Source organism: Somniosus microcephalus, chromosome 31, assembly GCF_052327205.1.
Source record: "Somniosus microcephalus isolate GS21.2 chromosome 31, FLI_Smic_1.0, whole genome shotgun sequence".
Taxonomy (NCBI): Eukaryota; Metazoa; Chordata; class Chondrichthyes; order Squaliformes; family Somniosidae; genus Somniosus; species Somniosus microcephalus.
In genome coordinates, this window is record NC_141017.1 from 41,202,576 (window position 1) to 41,215,535 (window position 12,960).

Genomic DNA, 12,960 nt, shown 5'->3' on the forward strand with positions numbered 1-12,960 from the left:
AATAACATTAAAAATTACTTAATTTTCCGGGCTTATTGTGGTCCTGGATCCATTGCCACTGGGTTTTAGTGGAGGGTCTGGCACTGGGAGTGCCTGGGCAGGAATGGGGGGAACTCTAGGGATGTTTAGTTAAAATGGCTCAGGGTCCTAATTGCGTCATCGGACCCCGATTTTAATATATTCATGGTGAGTTATAAAAGCTCAAACAATAAAGCTCATGAAGGTGACTTGAGAAGCTCATGTCCATCAAGAATGGAAAGCAGGAGAAGTGAGTCTGACAGTTGCTCCATTGAAAAGTGGATACGTTAATTTAGTGAAAAACTCTAGAAGGAAATATGTGGTAAATTTTAACCTTTCTGGCTCTGAGAAAGCAAGAGTATACTGATTTGTCACTCATCTCTTTCTATACAGAATCCCATTGATGAAACATTTACTAACATGCCCCTCACTTGTCTGTTGACAGCTGCTGTCTGGAGTGACACTGCTTGAACAGAATGACTCATGCTTCACGGGAAGGTTTGTCTGGTCCTGCTGAGAAGTTATAGCTGCTCCAAAGATTTAACGCCCTCTCTGACTGCTGTGTGTGTAGAGGAGGGAGTTGGGGATCACACAGAAGAGAGAAGCACTTTCTGCTGCTCTGCAGGTGTTGCAGCTTACGAGATTTCCAAGCTCTGTACTTCCTGCAAAGAATCTTTATGTTGATAATCAGTACCTCAAAATTCAACCCTCTCCATTTCCGTGGCCAGTGCAGGATGGTGCTGGGAATACCGGCCTGCATGTACAGTGCCTGTCAGTCTGTGGAGTACCAAGGACTGGTTTTGTTGGGCCTGTTTAATATGTGCACAGGAATAGTGCTGTGCCTCACATCACCCCTCTGTGGCTGGATCTTCTCTTAGGGCTAATTTGCATGTCATGAGCATTGTGTATCGAGCACAGGGCACTGCTGCAGGTCTTAAAGGCTTAAGCATCTTGGGACCTTGAGCGGGCCGGTGGGGGCACGAAGAAGCTTGAGGACGGCTGCAACTTGCAGACAAATATCCTGCAGTACTTCCTGCTCATCCTCCACCATGTAACACATGTAAAGGGGATCCCAAAGGGCACACCCATCCTGCACCATGCGATGGTGTCCTCCCAGCAACCACAAATAGCAGGAAAACACGAAAATAAAATGCCTCTTAACAAGAGCGTAAATTGCTATCTCGAAGTTGCTTTACCGTCCCAATCTGCTGACTCAGGCCTCGCAGTGCCCGAGCTCTTTACATAGCACACCCTTTCAGTGGGCAGGTAACCCTTAGGCTGGGACCAGTGTTGGTTCCAGAAATCAGGCTGCAGCTCTTCATGACATTGTACATGTGACAAAAATGACAACATTTGCACGGCAGAGTTTCCCTGAGGAACTGAACTGCCGAGCGTTCAGGGATCATCTCAGAAGGTTCATGCCAGGGCTACTGGAGCAGAGCCCCAGTGTTACAGCTCGACACTATCCTAGGAGTGAGTGTGAACACAGTGTGAACACTGGGAGTGAGTGTGGACACTGGGAGTGAGTGTCACACAGTGTGAACACTAGGGGCTCGATTTTGCCAGGCCCGAAGAGGTGGGATTGGAGGCGTGTGAGGTGTTAAAATCGCAAAAACTGGCGGGTGGGCCCGATCCCGCCACCGAGCAATTTTCCCACATGCGAGTTTTCTGACCCCCGTCTCCATCCCGCCTCCAAGAGGCGGGATAGGCCCTTAACAACCAGTTAAGTGCCTCTATAATCCCATTTTGAGAGGCCTTTCTGATTTTAACAGTTTTCCCACGTGCTGCACGCCTCCTCTGAAAAACGCCAGTGAAACCTGGCGGCAGCACAAGTGGATTGCTTATTAACCGCTGCAGCTCCACCATTAAAAAGGAGTTTTCACCAATCATTATTTGCAGGTGGCAGAACTTTGTTGTCTCAGGTTTGGGGGAACTTTTAACAGGCCTACTCATTGTTGTGGAAGTTTAGAGCCTGACACCCATCTCCAGTGTGACCTCCTGAGAAACCCCTCTCCCCACCTTGACTGAGCGCTTCCTCAACTGAGGTATATACCAGAAGAATGGGATCCATTTATTTCCTTTCCTCCTGGACATCAGATTTGGACGAAGACCAGCCGCGGCAGCAGCAGAACCCTGAACAACAGCAGTACCAACTGCAGGAGCAACAGCAGGAGCTCCAAGCTGCTGCTCACCCACCTGAAGCTGCACAGGCCAGAAGGTGCCAGCACGCGACCACATTGCTGCCCGGGATGCAAGGGAGGCACTCATCTTGGCCAGATTTGCTTAGCCTGCACAATCAAACACTTTTACCTCGCACATTCTTATCAGACCATCGACAATGGCCAAGAACCTACGGATTCCTATCACTCTGACCGCCATACTGACAATTGCAAGTTGCCCTAAGCCCTCAATGTGGAAGTCCCATTTGCGAAATGACACACGCCACAACTGCAACAGTTTGCCATCAGAATTTTTTATGACAATAAGCAAGTGATGGCATTTAAAAAATAAACACAACATTACGCCCAAGTGACTACCCTTGTGCATTATCTTCCTCTTACGCGTGCTCCTATGTGGTGCTTCCCCTGTGGCTTCAGCAGATGTGGAGGCCCCTTGCTCACTTTCTTGCTGCTCCTGTCTCGACACCTTTGGCGGGCGTCCTCTGGGATTGCGAACCTGTGAGGGCTCGGCAACAGTCTGCTGCTCCTGCGGCTGTGCAGGGGCTGAGACGCCCATCTCAGTTGGGTGGGGACTCTGGTGGGGCTCTGCAGTGGCATGGTCGTGTGAGCACTTAGACAGGAGCCCCCACTTCCTTGTTGTACGCCACCAACATCCCTCTCATGGGTCAGCCCCACTTCAGAGCTAGCAAGTTGCTTGACAGCACCTTGCTGCAATTCAGGGGGGCCATGAGGACCTGTTTCTGTACTGGAAGTCCTACTCCCGAGGACTTGCCTGAAGGTCTGGTTTGTTTGCTCAATAGCTGCCTGATGTAAAGAGACTACTGAGTGCTTGGTTTGAGTATAAAACAAGGCTTTAATCAACTGTTTCACAACCATGAGATTCTAGTTACATCACTAGTTCCTGGTTACAGAAACATCCTGAGCAAGCTGGGCCCACGCCCGAGTATTTATACTCTTTGGATGGCGCCACCAGCTGGCCGCCCAGTGTTACTTTATGAGTCATGATAAGATTCATGACACTGACCATCGCTCCTCAAGAGATATCAGTCTATTCTGAACAGTGACCATGTTTTCACGACCCTGGCGGCTAAGCTCCTCCATGGCTGTAGCCATCCTCTCCTCTACGGTAGCCACCCTTTCCACGGAGGTTGCCATCCTTTCCGTGGTGATGCGTTCATGCGCCGACGCCTCCACAAAGGCTCTGCTCATGTTAGCGATGGACTCCTCCATTCGCTCCACACTCGCAGCGACCCTGGAGACAAAACCTGCCAGAGACTCCTGCACCTCTTCCTGGACGGCGACGGTGAGGTGGAGGCCGCGGCGACCGGAGGATGTGTTGGGCGAGTCGGGCGGAGGAGCGCAGCGCATCGGGACGCAGCAGCAGACTCGACGACTCGCAGTCCGACTGGGAGGAGGGGAGCTGGGAATGGTGGCCAGAGGGTGAGCGGGAGAAGCAGGCCACCGCACGTGGAGCTGAGCCGGCAACAGTGAGGAGGACGGAGTGGCTGAGGGACATCGTGCTCCCACTGCCGCTGGATGCCAAAGAATTGACTTTCTGAACACGGCGCTGTAAAAATAGCTGACGTGTCTCTGTGAGCTCCCACAGCTTTATTGTGGGAGTGATTGGGGAGTAAGCATTCCATTGTTCTAGTTACATATGGTAAATAAAGAATCTTGAATCTTGAGTTCCAGCACCGCTCTGCTTCTGGATGGACCTGGAGGCAGAGGGTCGACATGCAGCTGAGCCGAGCTGGCAGAGTCCTGCGCCCTCCGACTAGGACTCTCCACTGCTGTCCCTGTCTCCACCATCTGCTGATGCTCACTTGTGAGCTGTGATACACCAGGTGATAACGCTGCACTGTATCGCAAAGGTACCACCGAGGTGTGAGTGTCTGCGCTGGTGCTGGGTGCGCTGAATTCTGCTGACGCTGCGCCCTCAGAGGTTGCAGCTTCCTCTGAGGAGTCTGGAGGCTCAGGCTGTTCCTCCTGGATAGTGGGGATGGGGGCTTTCGATGGTCCTGTGGGGGAGTAAAGAGTCAGGGATGTGAGGCCAAGGTTACATGCACATTGGCATGAATCAGTCATTCATGAAAGAAAGACTTATGAAATAATACTGAGCGGCCTACGGGTGGCGCTGTCCAGGGACAGTATAAATACTCGGGCACAGGCCCAGCTTGCGCAGGGCATTCTTAACAGGAACTAGTGAAGGACACAACTAGACCTCCATGTTGTAAAACAGTTGATTAAAGCTTTGTTTAACGCTTAGACCAAGTGCCTAGTAGTTTTCTTACGTCACACATTGCATATTGCAGATGATCATAAGTCCATCTGTTAGAGCTTCAGAATCATTATCAGTGACTCATGCAATGTCATTGAGAGAGATGAAAAACTATTCTGTCACCAGCTTGCTGTGATGCACCCGTCTGTCCGTCCCCCACTTGCGCACCGTCCTCCACTCCCACCATCTCCAGGGCCGCATCCTCCCAGGGGGTGAGCTGGGCTACTGAGGGTGGCCCTCCTCCTGTCCTCGCTCTTTCCCTCTTATTGTGAGCTCTCTTTTCCTGCAATGAGGGACACAAGTGGGGTTTGAGTGAGAATGAAGGAGTGAGTGTAGAGAATCCATAGCATAGATGGTTAGAAGGAGACAAAGATGGAGTGAGGTGGCAAGACCAAGGGCCCTCCCTGTGTGTTGTAAGTTGTTTTCATAGCATCACAGCGATAGGGAGTGTGAGGGCTGCATAGTCGAATAGTTGGGTGAATGTGACCATAGAGAGAGAGGGAATGGGTAAGGGTGCAGGGATGTCAGTGTCAAGTGGAGGAAGAGGTTGTCAAAGCTGAGTGCTGGTGAGGAGAGGCAATGGGAATCAGATTGAGGGTGATGGGAAAGTCATACTCACCTTTCCAGTGCACAGAAGGTCATGAAACCTCTTCCTGCACTGCAGCCAGGTTCTGTGGCACATAGACAAAGAGTTGACCTCCTGGGCCACTTGCATCCACACAGCTTTCGTCTGCTGGGGAAGTTTCTTCCTCCCTGAGGAAGGGAAGAGCACCTTCTTATTTCCTCTTGCTCCCTCCACCAGAGCTTGCAGGGTGGCGTCATCGAATCTTGGTGCAGACTTTGGCCTACTGCTGGACATATTGGCTGGAGGAATCTATCACAGCAAAGGGCATAAGGTTTGCAGTCTGCAGAAGAAGCAAGGCTGCTTGCAGGCCTTAAATCCACCAGCACTGATGATGTCATCGGAGGCGACTTTTAGGATGGAAAGACTAAGTGGGCCAGGGGTTCCCACACGCTGGAAATCAATTGCCCAATTAGGTGAAAATCACATATTTTTCCCACATCAAACTGGAGTCGGGTGGCTAACATGAAAAGCGGCTGACACGCCTCCAGCCCGCCCCAATGACAAAATCGAGTCCTAGGAGTGAGTGTGGACACTGGGAGTGAGTGTGAACACTGGGAGTGAGTGTGACACAATGTGAACACTGGGGTTGAGTGTGACACAGTGTGAACACTGGGAGTGAGTGTGAACACTGGGGGTGAGTGTGACACAATGTGAACACTGGGATTGCGTGTGACACAGTGTGAACACTGGGAGTGAGTGTGGACACTGGGAGTGAGTGTGACACCATGTGACCACTGGGAGTGAGTGCGAACACTGGGAGTAAGTGCGACACAGTGTAACACTGGGAGTGAGTGTGGACACTGGGAGTGAGTGCGACACAGTGTGAACACTGGGAGTGAGTGTGACACAGTGTGAACACTGGGAGTGAGTGTGACACAGTGTGAACACTGGGAGTGAGTGTGACACAATGTGAACACTGGGATTGCGTGTGACACAGTGTGAACACTGGGAGTGAGTGTGAACACTGGGAGTGAGTGTGACACAGTATAACACTGGGAGTGAGTGTGGACACTGGGAGTGAGTGTGACAGTGTGAACAATGGGAGTGAGTGCGAACACTGGGAGTGAGTGTGACACAGTGTGTACACTGGGAGTGAGTGTGACACAGTGTGAACACGGAGTGAGTGTGGACACTGGGAGTGAGTGTGACACAGTGTGAACACTGGGAGTGAGTGTGGACACTGGGATTGAGTGTGACACAGTGTGAACACTGGGAGTGAGTGTGACACAGTGTGAACACTAGGAGTGAGTGTGACACAGTGTAACACTAGGAATAAGTGTGGACACTGGGAGTGAGTGTGACACAGTGTGAACACTGGGAGTGAGTGTGGACACTGGGAATGAATGTGAACACTGGGAGTGAGTTTGACATAATGTGAACACTGGGATTGAGTGTGACACAGTGTGAACACTGGGAGTGAGTGTGAACACTGGGGGTGAGTGTGACACAATGTGAACACTGGGATTGAGTGTGACTCAGTGTAACACTGGGAGTAAGTGTGAACACTGGGAGTGAGTGTGACACAGTGTGAACACTGGGAGTGAATGTGGACACTGGGAGTGAGTGTGAACACTGGGAGTGAGTGTGACACAGTGTGAACACTGGGAGTGAGTGTGACACAGTGTGAAGACTGGGAATGAGTGTGACACAGTGTGAACACTGGGAGTGAGTGCGACAGTATGAACACTGGGAGTGAGTGCGACAGTATGAACACTGGGAGTAAGTGTGGACACTGGGAGTGAGTGTGGACACTGGGATTGAGTGTGACACAGTGTGAACACTGGGAGTGAGTGTGACACAGTGTGAACACTGGGAATGAGTGTGACACAGTGTGAACACTGGGAGTGAGTGCGACAGTATGAACACTGGGAGTGAGTATGAACACTGGGAGTGAGTGCAATGCAGTGTAACACTGGGAGTGAGTGTGACACGGTGTAACACTGGCAGTAAGTGTGGACACTGGGAGTGAGTGTGGACACTGGGATTGAGTGGGACACAGTGTGGACACTGGGAGTGAGTGTGAACACTGGGAGTGAGTGTGACAGTGTAACACTGGGAGTGAGTGTGACACAGTGTGGACACTGGGAGTGAGTGTGAACACTGGGAGTGAGTGTGACAGTGTAACACTGGGAGTGAGTGTGACACAGTGTGGACACTGGGAGTGAGTGTGGACACTGGGAGTGAGTGTGACACAGTGTGGACACTGGGAGTGAGTGTGGACACTGGGAGTGAGTGTGGACACTGGGAGTGAGTGTGACACAGTGTGAACACTGGGAGTGAGTGTGGACACTGGGAGTGAGTGTGACACAGTGTGGACACTGGGCGTGAGTGTGGACACTGGGAGTGAGTGTGACACAGTGTGGACACTGGGAGTGAGTGTGACACAGTGTGGACACTGGGAGTGAGTGTGGACACTGGGAGTGAGTGTGACACAGTGTAACACTGGGAGTGAGTGTGACACAGTGTGGACACTGGGAGTGAGTGTGGACACTGGGAGTGAGTGTGAACACTAGGAGTGAGTGTGACACAGTGTGGACACTGGGAGTGAGTGTGGACACTGGGAGTGAGTGTGGACACTGGGAGTGAGTGTGACACAGTGTCTAAGATTACCATGTTTTCCCAGTCCAAAAGAGGTTACTTGCCGGCTAACAAAATGCAGTGGAGGCTCCGTGGGCCCAACAACCTACCCTCACTCCTTGTTTCCTATGTTCCTATAAAACATGGAAGCACAGTGCAGACACAGAAGTTTCTGCATAGCCTCCTGAAAAAAACCCCGATTTGTCCAAAAGGCTGGAGGGGAAAAAATTGGAAAGAAATCCTGGAGCAATGTCACCTGCTGACATACCTGCACTTCACTGACAGGATGGAGCTCATCAATATCAACTGGCAGCACCGAGGGAGCCACCTAATCTCTGCTCATAGACAATGGACCACCTACTGAAAAATACTGCCACAAAACTCAAGTTACACTGGGAGCCAAACACTGGAACTGATCCAGCACAAGTCCAGGCTCTGCCTCCTGTGTGATTCAGTCCCTGCCCAGTCAACCCTTTCACAATATACTAAACCAAATACAAACATTTTTAGAATTTGTCAGGCAAATATGTTTGCAAAACATCCAAAGAGCTCCTTTGCCTCAGAGAGAGAGGGTGTGACTGAGGGCTCTGGAGAGCTCTGCCATTTAATGAGAAATACGAGGCTGTAACACACAACCATTTTATTCACCAGCTTTATAAATGGGTTTGCTGAACCCGATCAGTCTGCGCCATTCTTCAACTCACTGCCGGCCAAGATTAGAGCAGAACTACCAATGGGGAAAGGTGGAAACTATCCTGCACTAATCACGGATCTCCCACCCCCAGCTCCTCTGGCACTGATGACTCATCTTCTCATTCGATGCAATTCATTCTTAATAAAGCTTAGAAGAAAGCTTTTAGCAGCAAATCATAGAATAGAATCATAGAATGGTTACAGCACAGAAGGCAGCCATTCGGCCCGTCGAGCCTGTGCCGGCTCTCTGCTAGAGCACTTCAGCTAGTCCCACTTTCCCGCCCTTTCCCCGTAGCCCTGCAAATTGTTTTCCTTCAGGTACTTATCCAACTCCCTTTTGAAAGCAGTGATTGAATCTGTCTCCACCACCCTCTCAGGCAGTGCATTCCAGATCCTCACCACTCGCTGCGTAAACAAGTTTTTCCTCATGTTGCCTTTGGTTCTTCTGCCAATCACCTTAAATCTGTGTCCTCTGGTTCTCGACCCTTCGGCCAATGGGAACAGTTTCTCTCTATCTACTCTGTCCAGACCCCTCATGATTTTGAACACCTCGATCTAATCTCCTCTCAACTTTCTCTGCTCTAAGAACAACCCCAGCTTCTCCAGTCTATCCACATAACTGAAGTCCCTCATCCCTGGAATCATTCTCATAAATCTTTTCTGCACCCTCTCTAAGGCCTTCACATCCTTCCTAAAGTGCGGTGCCCAGAATTGGACACAATACTCCAGTTGAGGCCAAACCAGTGTTTTATACAAGTTTATCATAACTGTCTTGCTTTTGTTCTCGATGCCTCTATTTATGAAGCCCAGGATCCCGTATGCTTTTTTAACAGCCTTGATTCCCCAGGTCTCTCTGTTTATACATCCCCTTCAGGATTGTACCCTTTAGTTTATATTGCCTCTCCTCATTCTTCCGAACAAAATGGATCACTTCACACTTTTCTGCGTTAAATTTCATCTGCCACGTGTCCGCCCGTTTCACCAGCCTGTCTATGTCCTCTTGAAGTCTATCATTCTCCTCCTCACTGTTCACTATACTTCCAAGTTTTGTATCATCTGCAAATTTTGAAATTGTGCCCTGTACACCCAAGACCAAGTCATTAATATATATCAAGAAAAACAATGGTCCTCGTACCGACCCCTGGGGAACTCCACTGTATGCCTTCCTCCAGTCCGAAAAACAACCGTTCACCAGTACTCTCTGTTTCCTGTCACTTAGCCAATTTCGTATCCATGCTGCCACTGTCCCTTTTATTCCATGGGCTTCAACTTTGCTGGCAAGCCTATTATGTGGCAGTCCATATACACCACGTCAACCGCGTTACCCTCATCAACCCTCTCTGTTACCTCATCAAAAAACTCAATCAAGTTAGTTAAACATGATTTGCCTTTAACAAATCCGTGTTGGTTTTCCTTAATTAATCCAGACATGTCCAAGTGACTGTTAACTTTGTCCCTGACTATCGTTTCTAAAAGCTTCCCCACTACCGAAGTTAAACTGACTGGCCTGTAGTTGCTGGATTTTTCCTTACACCCTTTTTTGAACAAGGGTGTAACATTTTCAATTCTCCAGTCCTCTGGCACCGCTCCCGTATCCAAGGAGGATTGGAAGATTATGGCGAGTACCTCCACGATTTCCTCCTTAACTTCCCTCAACATCCTAGGATGCATCCCATCCAGTCCTGGTGACTTATCAATTTTAAGTACAGACAGCCTTTCTAGTACCTCCTCTTTATCAATTTTTATCTCATCTAGTATCTCCTCTACCTCATTTTTCACTATGACTTTGGCAGCATCTTCTTCCTTGGTGAAGACAGATGCAAAGTACTCATTTAGCACGTCAGCCATGCCCTCTGCCTCCATGCGTAGGTCTTCTTTTTGGTCCCTAATCGGCCCCAGCCCGCCTCTTACTACCCATTTATTATTTATATGCCTATAGAAGACTTTTGAATTCCCCTTTATGTTAGCTGCCATTCTATTCTCATACTCTCTCTTTGCCCCTCTTATTTTCTTTTTCACTTCTCTTAATTTTCTATATTCAGCCTGATTCTCACTTGTAAGCCTAACCTAACATCTGTCATACGCCCCCTTTGTCTGCTTCATCTTACTCTCTATCTCTTTCGTCATCCAGGGAGCTCTGACTTTAGTTGTCCTACCTTTCCCCCTCATGGGAATGTACCTCGACTGTACCCGAACTATCTCCTCTTTAAAGGCAGCTCATTGTTCCATTACAGTTTTGCCCGCCAATCTTTGATTCCAATTTACCCGGGCCAGATCTGTTCTCAAGCCACTGAAATTTGCCTTCCTCCAATTAAGTATTTTTACTCTAGATTGCTCCCTGTCCTTTTCCAGTGCGGTCTCTCCCCATCCTTTGTGCGCTTTGTTTCTCCTTTCTGCTGCTACATCCTGGTGCCCAACCCGCTGCCAGAAACTGATAGCCAAGTTCCGCACCCATGAGGACGGCCTTAACCGAGATCTTGGGTTCATGTCACGCTACATGTAACCCCACCTGATGCAGGGTCATCCAGACTCGAGTCGACATTGGCTTGTTCTCTCTACACAGATGCGGCTGGACCTGCTGTGATTTCCAGCCAAAAAAAATGTTTTTTGTCTGTTTTTTTGTTTTTCATACAGACCCCAGCATCTGCAATATTTGACCCCTTGTGACCCCACCTCATTGTTCTTTGATGTAATGTTTCCCTGACTGACCTGTTTGGACACCATTCACACCTTTGACTGCTGTGATTATCTCTCTGCCGAGGTGCGATAAATGGCAGTTGGAAAGGTTACCTGTAAACATCTGACATGATTCTCTGACTATATAAGCTGTGTCTTTATGCATTTCTCCACTTCACCTGAAGAAGGAGCAGCGCTCCGAAAGCTTGTGATTTCAAATAAAGCTGTTGGACTATAACCTGGTGTTGTGTGATTTCTTACATTTTTCCATAGTTAATCTAAACCTTATGATACTATGATCACTGTTCTCTAAATGTTCCCCTACTGACACTTGCTCCACTTGACCCACCTCATTCCCCAGAACCAGATCCAGCAATGCCTCCTTCCTTGTTGGGCCGAAAACGGACTGATCGAGAAAGTTCTCATGAACACACTTCAGAAATTCATCCCCATCTCTGCCCTTTACACTATTATTATCCCAGTCTTTATTAGAATAATTGAAGCCCCCCATTATTACTACTCTGTACGTCTTGCACCTCCCTGTAATTTCCCTGCAAATTTGCTCCTCCATGTCTTTCCCACTAGTTGGTGGCCGATAGAATACACCCAGTAGATAGAATACACCCAGTAGATAGAATACACCCAGTAGTGTAATGGCACCTCTATTGTTTCTTAACCCTAACCAAATCGATTCTGTCCTTGACCCCTCCAGGACATCCTCTCTCTCCAGCACTGTAACATTCTCCTTAACCAATACTGCCACCCCACCTCCTTTCATTGCTTCCCTATCTTTCCGGAACACCTTATATCCAGGAATATTTAAAACCCAATCCTGCCCTTTTTTGAGCCAGGTCTCCATTATCACCATGACATTATATTCCCATGTGTCTATTTGCGCCTGTAGCTCACCAACCTTATTCACCACACTTGGTGCATTTACACACATGCACTGTAAACCTATCTTAGACCTTCTTGTATTCTCTCTTAATCTGACCCCACCTAATACTGCACTATTTCTTACTCTAGTGCGGTCTCTCCCCATCCTTTGTGCGCTTTGTTTCTCCTTTCTGCTGCTACATCCTGGTGCCCAACCCGCTGCCAAATTACTTTAAGCAAAGCCACAGAAAGCTCGCGCACACCACAGAGCCAGGCACACTCGGTCATTTAATAACATAGACGCTCAATTCTAATCGCATGATGAGGAACTGAGAAATATCCAGTTGGTGGGAGCTCGGAGTGATGTCCAGTTGGGGGTATTAGATCCATGATTCTGAGAGTATGATATTTTTCAATAACCACACGGATGCGGTAACTGAACAATCAACAGGTATTTACTGGAGTAGGGTAATCTCAAGACTGGGGTACAGAGGCATGCTCAAGGCTTATATACAGGTGTGGTCACTGCCGGTACTTACAGTATACAGGAGCTGTAAAAGTAGTTCTCTACATACACTACAATTCCTCCCCTTTTAGATTAGTAGTACCATAATATTCAAATAACAATTAACACTTTAACATGTACATTAAACAACAATAGTCCATTTATAGATTCAGTCTTTGGGGCGGCTTCCTGATCCTTTCGGGATAGCGCCTTTCCTGAGGTTCTTGTTCTTGGTGCGGAGGCGATTCTGGCCCCTTTTCATCGGTTAGTTCATCGGGTTCCACTGCTACTGGTTCGGAGGTAGATGCTACCGGTATGTCGGGTTCATCCCCAGGTACGCAAGACATGGGGTTGACTCGTTCCTGTGACGCTAAGATCTGATCAACGTGGCGTCTCACAATGTTCTCCCCGACATCCACTGTGTACATTAATGGCCCCTGCCGTGTGCATATCGTTCCGGGTTGCCATTTCTCTGTTTGGTAGTCACGGGCCAAGACTGGTTGTCCTACATTGAAGCTCCTTGTCGGCTTCT